Source organism: Zootoca vivipara, chromosome 3, assembly GCF_965207765.1.
Source record: "Zootoca vivipara chromosome 3, rZooViv2.hap1.1, whole genome shotgun sequence".
Classification (NCBI taxonomy): Eukaryota; Metazoa; Chordata; class Lepidosauria; order Squamata; family Lacertidae; genus Zootoca; species Zootoca vivipara.
Window position 1 is genome coordinate 65,665,249 of NC_142586.1, and position 14,425 is coordinate 65,679,673.

General features: G+C 39.9%; 2 long non-coding RNA genes across 5 annotated transcripts in view; one reads left to right on the plus strand and one right to left on the minus strand.

The window, feature by feature from the left end:
- LOC148686280 (uncharacterized) overlaps positions 1–5,366 on the plus strand; it is an 81,529-nt gene extending 76,163 nt beyond the window's left edge. For all 4 annotated transcript variants that reach the window (XR_015949015.1, XR_015948998.1, XR_015949008.1 and 1 more), the window contains one exon: positions 551–5,366. This is a non-coding gene — a long non-coding RNA (uncharacterized LOC148686280). The remainder of the gene's footprint in view (positions 1–550) is intronic.
- A 116-nt stretch (positions 5,367–5,482) lies between these two features.
- LOC148686281 (uncharacterized) lies at positions 5,483–14,141 on the minus strand. The gene is made up of 2 exons (XR_015949021.1): positions 14,057–14,141; positions 5,483–5,747 (listed from the first exon to the last, which is right to left on the minus strand). It is a non-coding gene; the product is annotated as an uncharacterized LOC148686281 (long non-coding RNA).
- Positions 14,142–14,425: the final 284 nt, after the last annotated feature.

A 14,425-nucleotide genomic window follows, 5' to 3' on the forward strand; every position in this document is an offset into this window, starting at 1 on the left:
CATTTTTTAAAAAAAGGTGTACCATAAGCTTATAAGAGGAGAGACTATCAGTTACATCACATTAAACTTCAATTAATGAATCCTGGTGACAGTCACAGTCTCAGTAAAGGCCCCACTAGATTAATGTACTATTGAATCTGTGACTAAAAGTTTAGATCAATATCTATGGTTTTTTCCACAATTTTTAAAGCTCTTTTCAAATTGGCAAAGGCCACATTAAGTGCACTTCATCATTTTTAAGACACGAAGATTAGGTTTTGACTAATTGGTAGATTTGCTCATTATTTAAATGCAACTTGTTTGCCGTTCCATCATCTGTGTGGTATCCAGAAAGGCATCAGACTATCCCATCAATTTAGTTAGAAAAGAATAAATGAATAACCAGGCTGACAATTTCTCCCCCTGGGATGCTCCTTGACACTGCATTGTTTCCCCATTATTAATTACTTACATAAAAATAATTTGCTGCACAAGAACATCTACTCCTTGTTTAAAAGACTGGATCAAGTGTCAATCTACTTATCCTTCTGTGTGCATTTCATTTTCTTAGCGTGATGGAGTGCCACTAAGTACTTCACTTGTTGGAAGGGATCAAGAAGAGAATGGATTGATGGTGTCGCACAGCAACTTCTTGCCGTCTGGGATGTCCACAGTCTGTGTCCATTTATCGTGCATGACGACCTGCACTGGTTCTCAGGGTGAAATGTAAAGCTGCATTGCAAGCGCTTTATTCGTGAGACTGTCAGGTGATGTATTGACAGATATCACTGCCCATCAAGTTGCAGCTCAGACCTGTGCGCACTGCATCTCCGATGCTGTTTGTGTTAATTAGAGGCATCTGCTGGTGTATATAGAAAACGCTTAACTCATTTAGCATGTAGTGTAGAAATGAATGTGTGATGGTGTTGGTTCTGGGCTGAACCCTCAGAAGCTTGAACCTCAATCCTTGGGGCAGCTGGTCCACATTTAAGAACAGCAGCAGATCCATGTTTAAGAACAGATGAGGAACCTGTGGCCCTCCAGATATTGTTGGACTCCTTCTGTCATCAACCCTGGCCAGCATGGTCAATGGACAGGGATGATGGGAATTGTAGTCCAAGAACATCTGGAGAACTACAAGTGCTGGTTTAGAACATGGCATGGGTCACTGCTGGGTCACTGGCAATAAGCGCCCCACCACGGGAAAGTGGCTGGACACAGGAAAATTCAGGGGAAATAAGTCGACAAGTGTCAATATTCACTCTCCCACCTACACATATGCATTATAGCTGTTTGGCTCAATCATATCTAGTCAGGCTTCAGTCTCATAGGAAGTGAGACATATACTTCAAAATAAGCAATAAGCCCAATTCAGGCATTCTACTTCTGTGCTTAATCAACACATGGAATGGGACAATACTGGACACCGCAGAAAAGGGTAGATCGTGCTCTCTTCCAGGTAATATAGTCAAATGGAAATGCTTGTTTACTTGTCCATAATATTTTCCCCAGGTGATTATGGGACTGATCTAAATCTCAGATTCATTTCTCTCTGTCTCAATTCATTCATTGCAATCGAATCCCAAAGCTCCTCCTGTGTTTTATTAATTTCCAGAACTTCTCCTTTAACTTTTTCTTCCTCCTTTTTCATCTCTCTCATCTCTTGTTTCGTTCATTTCATCCCTTCTTCTAAACTTTGTGTCCTTTTAGTTATCTCTTTCATTTGGCCTTTCATCTCAGCAACTGTCAAATCTAATTTCTTTTTCATTTGCTCCAATCTTGTTTCCAAAAAAATAACTCTGTTTTATATCCTTTCTTATTTCTGCAAACATCTTAATTATATCCCCTTTATTTTCAGCTTCCTGTTTCGACCCTCTCCTCATTTCTCCTGGTGTTCCTCCTTCTGCTCTTTTTTTGGTGTTGACATCTTATCTCTATTTTCTTCCTTTGGATGTTATTATATTCTTCACCACTAGATGTCTCCCACCTGCTCTGCCACTTGTTTGGCTAATCCACAAAGTTTCCAACCTCAAAAAAAACCCAATCCAGTCGAAACAAAACCACACAAGAGAGTTGGGCACCAAACAGTACCTCCAATTATTAAAATAAAATGTGCAATATTCTGCCACTTGTTTGGCTAATCCATATATTTTGGCTTCTTTAACAAAAAGGAGGAAGCAATAAATCCAATAATCCTTCTCAAAAAAGAGAAAGAAAAAACAGCAACAGGTATCCTCGACACACACAAATATAATAAACACGCATACTTATGGTACAATAAAGCAAAGGTTCATAAAGGATTTGGTAACCATATATTCCGACGATCTCTACTTGAAATTTGTGATAGCTATCAGAACGTAAAACACCTTGGAGGTTGTCACCCTTGGAAGTTATGAGTGTGGAAAAGTTAAACATGAGTGAAAAATGGGTTACATGTGAAAAATTAATAAGGAAGGAAGAAAGGAAGTGGAAAATGAAACCTTATGAAGTGGTAAAGGAATATGTAAAAATCAATGAAATGTCACCAAATCAATGAAATGTTTAAAGAAAATTTAAAAGAAAACGGATTTGAGCATAACAAATCAACATTTGAAACTGAAATATTGAATAAAAATTGTAAAATATTGTCTAAAATGTATAAATGCTGTTGGAATGGCACTTAAAAGATGAAGAGGTAAAGTCGGTCATGATACATTGGGCCAAAGACTTTGGGTATAATATGCAGTTAAAGGATTGGGAGGATTTGTGGAAAGAAGGTATAAAATTTACTGCATGTAATGCTTTGATGGAAAATATAATGAAAATTATGTATAGATGGTATATTACACCAGTGAAACTAACTAAAATGTATAAAACAAGTAATAAATGTTGGAAATGTAAAGAAAAAGAAGGAACATTTTATCACATATGGTGGGAATGTAAGAAAGTAAAAAGCTTCTGGGAAATGATATATAATGAGATGAAAAAGATGTTGAAATATCCATTTATATTAAAAAAAAACCCAGAAGCTTTTTTTACTTGGTATTGTAAGCAAGGATATTAGTAGACAAGATAAAAAAAACTGTTTTTATATGCGACGACGGCAGCAAGAGTAGTATTGGCGCAGAAATGGAAACAAGAAGAGTTACCAACGAAGGAAGAATGGCAGATGAAATTAATGGACTACGCAGAATTGGACAGGGAGAATTTGAAGCTGGCGGGTGTCAGGACCAGAGGTTCTTGGAAGAATGGAATAAATTTGAGAACTATTTGAAGAACAACTGTAAACAACAGATTATGCTAGTAGGTTTGCAAGAAGTATTGTAAGGATGACTATATGAAATATTACAAAGAAAATTTAGGAAAAGGAGAATTTGTTATAGATTATTTAAACTAATAGTGACGTTGTGGGAATACAAAATTAAGTTAAGAGGACTGGAAATCTCTAGTCGTGGTTGATGGAAGTCCAAAACATTGTATAAGATATGAATAAATGTGAAGTGATGTTGAGAAAAATAAAAAAGGAAATGTTTGTTTACTTAGGAAGTTTGATACTTAAAAGACTCAGAGGCCCCATGGAATTTGGAGTAGAAATGATAGCATAGCAAGAAGATGACTCTCTATTTATTATAGTCATTCTACTTCCATGTTTCATCAATAGGGAAAGTAAGACAAAATATTTCCTATTCTTCCAAATCATCTTGATTTTCATATGCCACATCACAAAGATATTACTATGGCTGTAGCAACAGGACTTACTAACAACCCCTTGCGATGGTTGGGTTTGGGGGGTTCACACAGACCATTATTCCCACTCTTTTCTTACATTTGGACCCTTCATTATGGATTAGTGCAGGAGGTAATAAGGTAATATCTGCAATAAGGTTTTATTGGGATATTTAAGTGTGATTAATCCTTCAGTCTTTTAGTTCATCATTTCAAGGCTGAAATGATGCCATCTTATTGCATTCAGTGGGGATTATTTCTGAGGAAGCGTATGCGGGATTGCTTTGTAAATCAAATAGTCAACAATCTAGCCATGCACTTATGCCAATATGTTTCTACCGGTGGACATAACAATTATTGTTTTATTGCATTTTTCTTCTGTTTCCTCAAATCTTATATGTGCAATAGGGATAAAAGGAAGAAACCTGGTCTCAATTCTCGTTCAGTTGTTAGCTGTGTTTGTCACCTAAATCTGCACTGAAGCTTTTTCACCCACCAGCACTTTCTGTGATCAATATCTAAGCCACTTCCTGAACCATTCAAGCATGTTCACCTTCTGTACCATACAGCTGTCCCTGCCGATTAGCTTTTTAAAATTTACCATTGCTGTGAAAATATCACACTGGCTAGGTAAATAATATTTGTAGACCCCTCCTGTTTGCTCCTTTGTCCTCTTGCCTAAAAATAAAAATGCTATCAGATTAGTCAGACAGGATCATCTTTGTATTAATCCACATGCAATCCATTTGATCCAATAATATCCCAGTAGGTGTCCCTCTATCCTGCCCCACGTCAGCCCTCACTGGCATTTTCTACAGGCATTAATGTCCATTGTGCTGTTCCACCCTTCGCGTCATCATTCCTTTCATGACAAAAGCATGTCAAGATTAAGAAACATATGGTACTTTAATACGGCTTTGAAAAATTAGACAGCATGAGGGTTTCAGAGACGTATCGTTTATTCCTGCTCCCTGAAGAGCCGGGCATCAATTGTCCTGAAATAAGTGAGCCATTCTGGAGCCGCTTCCTGCCAAGCCACACACTTTCAAAGACATTTCTGCTTGCAAGTCAGAAAAATCACTAATGAACATCACACCAACTCCCAACCAGGGTTTGCTCCATATTGAGGGGGATGAAAATAACACTTGTCTGCCATCTCCCAATGTCTGAAACTGCAAGCTACAATATTCCCCCCCACACACACACACTAAATTCAGTAGAATGAGATGGGTTGGACATTTACTCTTTTTTTAATGATGAACCAGCAGTTGTTTTCACTTCTCTGCCATGAGGCTGAGGGACTCGTGAGACATGAAAAGCAAATTGACCTACCAACTCACCTACTTGTGCAGGAAACACCCGGTTTTATAAATACGATAATAATAATAGTTTTGTTTTTCCTCCAGTAAATTTTATCTTCACTGTGCTTTCCTAGGCAATGTACAGTAACTGTCAATTAAAATAAGCCTGCCCTCAAGCAAATGGTACTGGACTAAATTCATTAGGTCAGAGAAAAGCCCTCTGAAACAAAGTTCGCTGGATGCTACACGCCTCAGAGCATGCTACTTTTATTTTGCTAAATTTGAGCTGCTAGATTGCCCACATCTAAGACACTGAAAGGAGATGTTGCACATCTTAGATCCGAGCTACACAGTTGGTCTAGTTAAGCAAATGTCTTATTCTGCTCATTTGACTCTTTTGCCAACCAACATTTACTGAGTAAATGTAGAAAATTGATCACACTTCAATGTGAAACCGTATTATAATATGTTTCCAGACTAGGGTCTGCTACTTTAAAAAAAAAATAAGGAAGCTGCTGTTGTGTATCAGCAGTGACTGGTTTTGCAGTATGTCAGCCAGGGCTATTTTTATAGAAAGGGGTGTCGGAGCTCACCTCATTCTCTTAGCATGGCAATGGTGCCCACCTGAGCGGTGCCGGAACTGAGTTCCAGCAAATTCCGGTTGAAGAAGTCAACCAGTCCTGAATGTGCTTGAGAGCACAGCCCAGGGTTCCAATCTGGAGCTTTAAAACCATTCCAGGGTGAAGAGTTCAACTTGCTCTCCTGTTGTTTAACAAAAAAAGGCAGTTCTGCATAAGTTATCCTGTCTCTGTTGCCTTCTTTCTTCAGCCATTTGCCCAACTTTTGCCGCTGGATCTCAGCTCATTGGTTTTCAGCTTACTGAGACTTCCCTGAACAGGGAACTACTTCTTAGCCTGGTGCTTCTCTTAACATCTTCTGTCCATAACTCTGAGATTTCAACCAATAACCAGGAAGAAATCTTCACTGCTTTCAGTGCTTTCATTCCCCCCCTTTATTTATTTATACTTTTCAAGTTGATACATTTCACTAATTTTACACATTTCACTAATTTTACAATCATTTTGACATTTCAAAACTTGGCTTCATTCCCCCTCTTTCTGCAGTTCCTTACATTTATTTCTAATATCTTCTGCATATCCAAATTAACTTAATTTACTCATTTATTCATCTCCTTTAAATATATGCTCTTATAAAACTGCAGGTTGTTACAATAATCCTGCCAATGTTTTTATCTGTTTATAATTTATCTGTAAATATTCAATAAACCATTTCCAATCTTTTGTAAAAGATGTGTTATCTTGATTTCTTATTCTTCCAGTAAGTTTCGCCATTTCTGCATAGTCCATAAGTTTTTGTATCCATTCTTCCTTTGCTGGGACTTCTGCTTCTTTCCATTTTGGGGGAAGTAACATTCTTGCCGCTGTAGTAGCATGTGCTTTCAGTGCTTTCAACAGCACTGAGACTCTTACATTGCAGCGGGTTAGACTAGATGACCATTGGGTCTCTTTCAACTCTATGATTCTATGATTCTATGAACAGCAGTCCATTTTGATCCCCCTGAGTTCATTTAGGTCTAACGAAACAGTTTAAGAACTTGTTTGGGACAGATTCCTGTCTGGAAAGCTTCTGAACAACATGCCAAAGACCCCTTCATTCCGAACATCCCAAATACAGTGGTACCTCTAGTTACGAACTTAATTCATTCCGGAGGTCCGTTCTTAACCTGAAACTGTTCTTAACTAGAGGTGTGCTTTCGCTAACGGGGCCTCTTGCTGCCCCTGCGCCACCGGCACACGATTTCCGTTCTTATCCTGGGGGAAATTCTCAACTCAAGGTAACTCATCCAGGTTAGCGGAATTTGTAACCTGAAGTGTTTGTAACCTGAGGCATTTGTAACTTGAGGTACCACTGTACAACTAACTCTTTAAAAGGCTAATCCATCTCCCGAGGTTCATTTGTAGTTTCTCCTACAAACAGAAGCTGGCATATATATAATAAATCTGCTTTTTCATTTGGGTCAGGAATGGAGAACTGTGGCCCTCCAGACGCTGTTGGACTCCAACTCCCATCAGCCCCAACGAGGCTGGTCAATGGTTGGGGATTATGGGAGTTTGAGTTCAACATCTGGAAGGCCACAGGTTCTCCATACCTCCTCTATAGGTGGCTGCCACTCAGATTATTTTTTCCATCAGCTAAAACAATAATGTACCCAGCCTGGCTTTCTTGTCTTCTTCACTTTCATAATGAGTGACGTGGTGGCAGCTATGGGCCTAAGTCACTCTTTGAGGGATTTCCAAATCTCGGTAATATGAGACTAGGATGGGAGGGGGACTTTGGGTTTACGTTTCTGATGACTGCAATCAAATGCAATGTCCCCTGAAGTGAGAGGAGGTTTCTGCTGGAGGTAGTGCACTTTTCTGTCGATTAATTTACATGGCCTTTAGCAGTTTACAGTAAGCATCCCTAAAATTCAGCACAATTCCAGATTGATTGCTTTGATATCATTAGATGATTGTATCTTCCCTTCTTTCACTGTATCTACTGTGTGGGAGAGAATGTCAACAGAAAAGGCTTGATCAGCTGAACAATCCCCAGGCTAAATGCATTTTGTATGGGCCACTGCACAACATGTGCTGATTAAAACTCCCCTAAGAATAGTGTATGAAGTGACTGGCGAACACAGCTTCACAATATTTATGAGACCAGAAACCTATATCTGGCATTTATGTTTACTTTTATCTCCCTCTCTGTTCAGGAGATTTTTTTTTCCCCTACAGTGGTTATTGTGTTATCTGTATGGACTCCACATGATCATTGAATTTAAAGCATTAATGATATCTTGCTGCAGTAGTGAAATTTTGTTCTGGTACTCTAGACACTGAATTTTTAATTCATTCACAACTGTCCCTTCAGGCTGAAATTTCACTTTCACTGACCAAGCAACATTTTACTCACAATGAAGAGAGAAATATCACTTCAGCCTGAAGGGATAATTGTGAACGAGCTAAAAATTCAGTGTCAATGTATTCTAGAGTGTCAGAACAGAATTCACTATTGCAGCAGGACATCCTTAATACTCTAAATGCAATGATCATGGTGTTCATACAGAACATCATACAGAAATTTTTTGGGTCCAGGACAGAACTTCATTTCCAGTGATATATAGCTTGGCTCGAGTCATCACAAGCAATCTGCTCTGAAGGCAGAATGCTTTTTCTTCTTTCTCATGAGGTCTGAATTTTGAGAAGCACAGCACAACCCTGTGATTCTTTACTCAGAAGTAAGTCTTCTTCAGTTCAGCAGGGCTTACTCCCAAGTAAGTATGATTAAGATCCCCTTAATTAGTAGTACAGTTGCAATCCAATGATAAATATTTTGATTTATCAAGTCTGATTGAACAAAATGGGACTTTCTGTAATAAACATTAATGGGAGACACGTAAGCACATGCTAAATTCTCACATGAAAATTAGGACTGAAATCTTACTTGAGTAATTTTGTAATATATTAATCAAAATATTAAATTTGCACTTATATTTCTGAAGCAATCAATCCTGTTCCTTTGATTTTAGGTGTGTCCTATGATCTATGCTGAATGTATCACCACAGGCATCATCTTGAAAGAAAACGTAGTTGAAGTTGCCGGCCCTAGTTTGCAGGCTCACATTTGAAGTGGATGCCAAATAGTTGCCCCTTACACATTGTCAGAAAGAGGACAAAAGGGGCACAGATATGAATAAAATCTGCATGTGCTTATTTTTACATATAGGTGCAAATTTAGAGAGAATTTGCATAATTTAACTAGAAACACAGCAATTCTGACTTTGTAACCTCCATGTCTGCTTTGCCTGCTGTCCGAGTGCTATTTTGTATGTTATATCCACTAATATGTGTGTTTGTATGAACATATAAACCCTAGTGTATGCATTTTTCTACACATTGTTTGACTGCAGAACTGCATTGCAAAATTCTGAGAAGTATGAATTTCGAAGGGCGGCTGTGTTTTATTCAGCATATCATTTCATAAAGGGCAAATTAGGTATGTTCACAGGGAAATGTGAACTGAAACCAAATTCCTCCCCTGCCCCAGTCCCATGTAAAGCACGCCCTGCTAGCATAGCTGCCAAGTTTTCCCTTTTCTCGCGAGGAAGCCTATTCAGCATAAGGGAAAATCCCTTTAAAAAGGGGATAACTTGGCAGCTATGCCTGCTAGAAGGACAGCAATTTTACAGCATCTCATGAAAAATCACAGCAGGCATCCATATGCAAGTACGGTACCCACAAAGAGAAAAGGAGAACCCAGGCAAGGCTCCGATCTAGAAATGAAAGCAGGCCTTTTCTTTTCCCAATTCATCTTCTCTCTCTCAAATAAAAAGAGTGTGTAGTCACACCCCGCAATGGAAGCAGCCTGTCCCTTCATTCCTCTCTCAGTTTGGGCAGTGCATATTAGTCTTTCATTACCAGCAGTAGTAATGTGCAGATGTTAAATTATACCCAGGAGGGTTCCTTGAATGTAATAGAAACACAGGAAGAATTACAGCATGAGAAAATTTAATAAAAATATCAACTATAAAGGGCTATGGAATTAAAACAAGGTCTTTTTCCGAGTTCATGCCGAGATCTAGGTGCACGCAGTAGTTCATGCAAATCAGATGTAATTTACTGTGTGATTTGTTTCTTCAATAAAAAAACACTGAGAATATGGAGAACAATTCCCTTCCCCCCCTACATTTTAGCTACACATTTCTCCATAAAGTGAATAACTACAATAATGACTTCTTATATGTTGCGCTTTTCACTGCTGTACAATGGATTTCCTGTCGAAGCCGGGGTTCAAATCCCTAGTCAGCCCTGAATGTCATTGACTTTAGGCAACCACTGTCGCTTAACCTAAGTTCCCTTCCACACAGAGTTGTTGTGTGGGTAAATTGTATGTTTTTTCAATTGAAGGACAGGAGTGTGTGTGTTATTCACTCTTTAATCTGACTCAAACTGCTATTCCTTTGTACCTCCCTGCTGACCAAATGCAGGTCCCCTTAGAACCATCATCAGTTCATGTCAACAGATCTGTTCTGTGATGTATTTAAGGGTGGTTTAGGGAAACCCTGTACAAAATCATGCAGATTCATGAGGATCCAGTTTTCTTCTACAGAATTGCATCTTCTGCCTATCATTTGCACATGCAATTTCCAGGACGATTCATTTTAAGTCTACTGCATCCATCTTTGACCCATTTAATACAATTGGATCTTCTGCAACATTTCAAATGTCTTTAATATGAACATTACTTCTCGATATGATTTCATATGTGTACATATTGAGAAAAATGGGGATGTTGCATTTGCACAACCAGATATGCATGTGTCAAAATATGCATGTGTCAAAATACTTCATACAATCCCCAAACTTAAATTGAAAAGCAAAGAAACAATTTTATGCATGAAGCTGCAGTTCTACCATTATGTTAGGTAACTGTTACATATAATTTTCCCTGATACTTTTTTGTGATCTTTATTTCCACCCGCCACCCTTCACTCACTTCACAGAGCATGTGTCTTCCTTGTTAAATAGAAATGGGAGGATAATACACTCTTGATTACATTTCTTGGTTTTTGACATTGTGTTTAACTTTGTCATTTGTATATATTAATACATAATCAGCTTTGCAATTAATTGTGTCAAGGGAGCTATTTATTGGTAGCCTTGCTAGATTTTTACACTCAGGGTAGCAGATGTCAGTTCCTTCCCTAATAGAGGGAACAGGATTCCTCTATTCCTCCCTAATAAAGGGATTCTGATTAGACTTATGTTAAGTGGAGCTCATAACCAGTCGCTGCTTTGGGTGGCTTTGTGGTGCATAAAGGGCTTGACTTGAGTAAGGAAATGAAGAAGCAAAAGTTGAGAGGGATAGAAAATGCAGAATCTGAAAAATGCAAGCTGGGGAAAAGGACACACATCAAGGAGAGAGACTAACACCCATTATATCTGTCTACCAATCTAGTGTCAGTATGTAGCGTTCCATCTTCTCTCTACTCCCAAGCCATGAGTCCCAATTGGATTTTATCTATCTTATTGTCTTGTTCTTGCCACGTCAGAATGTGATAGCTCTTGTGACAATACCAGTTCAGCCTAAGGTCATTCTTCTTTTCAGGTTCTTCCTCAAACATTGCCGGAGCATTTGTAAAAGTTATCTTGTAAAAGAAGAAGAAGAAGCAACCGTCTAAAGTGCTCTACGCTTTCGCTGTCACCAGGAGAGGAGCTCCACAGAGAATGTGGAGATCGATGGCATGCTACACTCAGAGTATTATGTAATGTCCTTCCTCTTGGATTCTCACTTTTAAAAGTTTGCAACTGCCAAAAAGCTCACAATTGAATAGTAAACAATTACAGTACTCTGCTGTGAGAAGAATGAAGCAATTTAAAGGCACCTCTTCTTTGCCTTCTTGTCCTTCACAGCTTTTTGGCTTCAAAGCAAGGTCATCCTTCAGCTTCCTTTAGCTACAGATATTTGAAGAAAAGTATCTAATTTAGTCCTGCTATCCATAAAATATCTGGGACATGGGTGGCACTGTGGTCTATACCACTGAGCCTAGGGCTTGCCGATCAGAAGGTCGGTGGTTCGAATCTCCACAATGGGGTGAGCTCCCGTTGCTTGGTCCCTGCTCCTGCCAACCTAGCAGTTCAAAAGCACGTCAAAGTGCAAGTAGATAAATAGGCACCGCTCCGGCGGGAAGGTAAACGGTGTTTCCATGCACTGCTCTGGTTCACCAGAAGTGGCTTAGTCATGCTGGCCACATGACCCGGAAGCTGTCTGCAGACAAATACTGGCTCCCTTGGCCTATAGAGTGAGATGAGCACCGCAACCCCAGAGTTGTCCATGACTGGACCTAATGGTCAGGGATACCTTTACCTTTATGCATAAAATTAGAATCATAGAATTATAGAGTTGGAAGAGACCACAAGGGCCATCCAGTCCAACCCCCTGCCAAGCAGGAAACACCACCAAAACATTCCTGACATATGGCTGTCAAGCCTCTGCTTAAAGACCTCCAAAGAAGGAGACTCCACCACACTCCTTGGCAGCAAATTCCACTGCCGAACAGCTCTTACTGTCAGGAAGTTCTTCCTAATGTTTAGGTGGAATCTTCTTTCTTGTAGTTTGAATCCATTGCTCCGCGTCCACTTCTCTGGAGCAGCAGAAAACAACCTTTCTCCCTCCTCTATATGATATCCTTAATTAAAAAACAATTCTTAATTCCCAGATTTTTTGTGAAAACTGTTCAGTTTGGTTATGTACTTTTTGATGTTTTGCTTATTGTTTATGACTACTTTTGTTATGTTCCTGGTTATATAATCTTTCATATGTTGTAAGCCACCTGGAGCATGGTTTTAACTTTGGCAAGGCGGCTTACAAATAAAATGATTAATTACTGATTGATTGAAAACGTGATTCAATGTAAATAAGCAGAAGAGCTGCTGAACACGGCCAGAGTGCCATTCCGTCTTTTCACCATAGGCGACCATAACCAACAACCATATTTCTTGGGACAGGTATAGTGCCTCCCAAAAGGGGAAGCGGAAGACAAAACAGCTGATGGAGGTGCAAAGATGCAGAGTGACAGGATCCTAAGGAAGGCAATGTCTCTCTCCCCAGTCAGCCCAAATCTGGTTAGACTGAATGCCCCCAGCAACAATTCCACCCTGCTGTTTCATCAGCCCAGTGTGATCTGAGAAGGGCAGGCAGATCTGCTTTCCCCACCCCCCACCCCCATGCCTGGCTTCAGATATTCTGCTCTAGGCTGAAATCTTAACCTTAAGCATCATTAAATTCTGTAGGTGTAGTTAGGCTTGTGCTGGTAGACTTCTGATGTCAGTGTGGGATGCTACCCTAATCCATGGATCCTAGCATGGCTACAGCAGCAGAGCATGAACACACAACTTCCTACATGTTTTAGAAGAGATTCTAGAATTTCTGCAAGAGTTGTTGTGGAAGGTAGAGTCAAAGACTTGTGAAGGAGCTACAGATTAGGGACGGGAAGTTTTTTTTGTGAAACCACTGAAACCCTCAAGAAAGGCAGAGGCAGATGAGCAGCAGCTATCCTTCAGAAGCAAATTTAGGGTGGCAGCATGACTGGTGCCGCCACAATGGGTGCCAAACCTAGGAGGCGCCGCATGTAGTGAATTGAGCAGAATGGAAGGCAAGAGGCAGGGAAGTGTGAAATATTATTGCCTTTGCACAGGGTGCTGTTGAAATTTGAAAGACCCAAATCCACCTTGTAAGCTCTCTACTATCTACGGCAGAAGCAACAAACAGAACTCCCTTAGGCAGCTGCATGACCCCACAGGCTTTCACTTCTGCACTGCCTTTTGAATCACTGGGCTCCCTGGGCATGACTGGATGGATGGCCTCAGCATGTAGGTGGCAAGGTGCCAGCACAGAAGCAGTGCCTGCCTGCCTGCCTCTCCACCCAATGCCTTCCATTGAGGTTCTCCTAGCAGCAAGGGCAGGCAGCAGGTCAGTGGGCCCCTGAGACCATCTGGGCGGCCCTCAGCCTGCGCCCTACCAGGGCCCTCCCTAGCACTGGGACTGTGCATTTCCTAGACTGTATAAATGCTTGAGTAACTACAAAGTTAGAGTCGTGCATATGGTAGTACAGTTCTTTACAAGCACAAAGGTGAATCTACAAATTTAATTAAACCATTCAAAGTTCTCTCTTCACCATAATTTGTACTGTTGTTGCTTTTCAGATGCTGCAATGCTTACAACTCTTAAATAAATATATTCTTGCAACCCGCCCCGCCCCCCCAAAGAAAGTAACTCTGATTAAAGACATATTTCAATCATTGAGAGAAAGCTGTCTTATGAACTACCTCTAGATGTCAGTCATGAACCCTTCCTTTACACAAAAGAGAAATCAAAAGTTTGGATGCCTCAAACAGACAAGAGTTTCATATCCCTTCAGTCTGCAGTCATGTCCTGAGCAACTTTTCAGGGCTCCCAGAGATGTAGTAAACAACATCTTTAATGCTGGATAATGTAGTGCTACTTACCGTCATCAAAATAAATCTCAGCAGAAGGAGAGGTTCAGGGACCAGTACATGGAGACCTTGGAGCAAAATGATATGTTATTGATTTACTTGGTAACTATTTCCTTAGCTCTTCTTAGCTACAGGTGCAAAACAGCTATTATGAATGTGGTTTTTATGATCTTGATTTTAAATGATTAAGTGGTTATTCCATGGTTGATGGAGCCTACTTTGTTTTGTTGAAGGCAAGTTCGTTTCTAGTCCTTTTATGTTCTATGAGAGGCCTGAAGACGTTTCGTCATCCTCCCAGCCCTACCCCAAAGAATGCTTAGTAATGCCTAAGTCCTGTTGAAACCACACATATTATCAAGGAAATCAGCTCCACTGAGGACG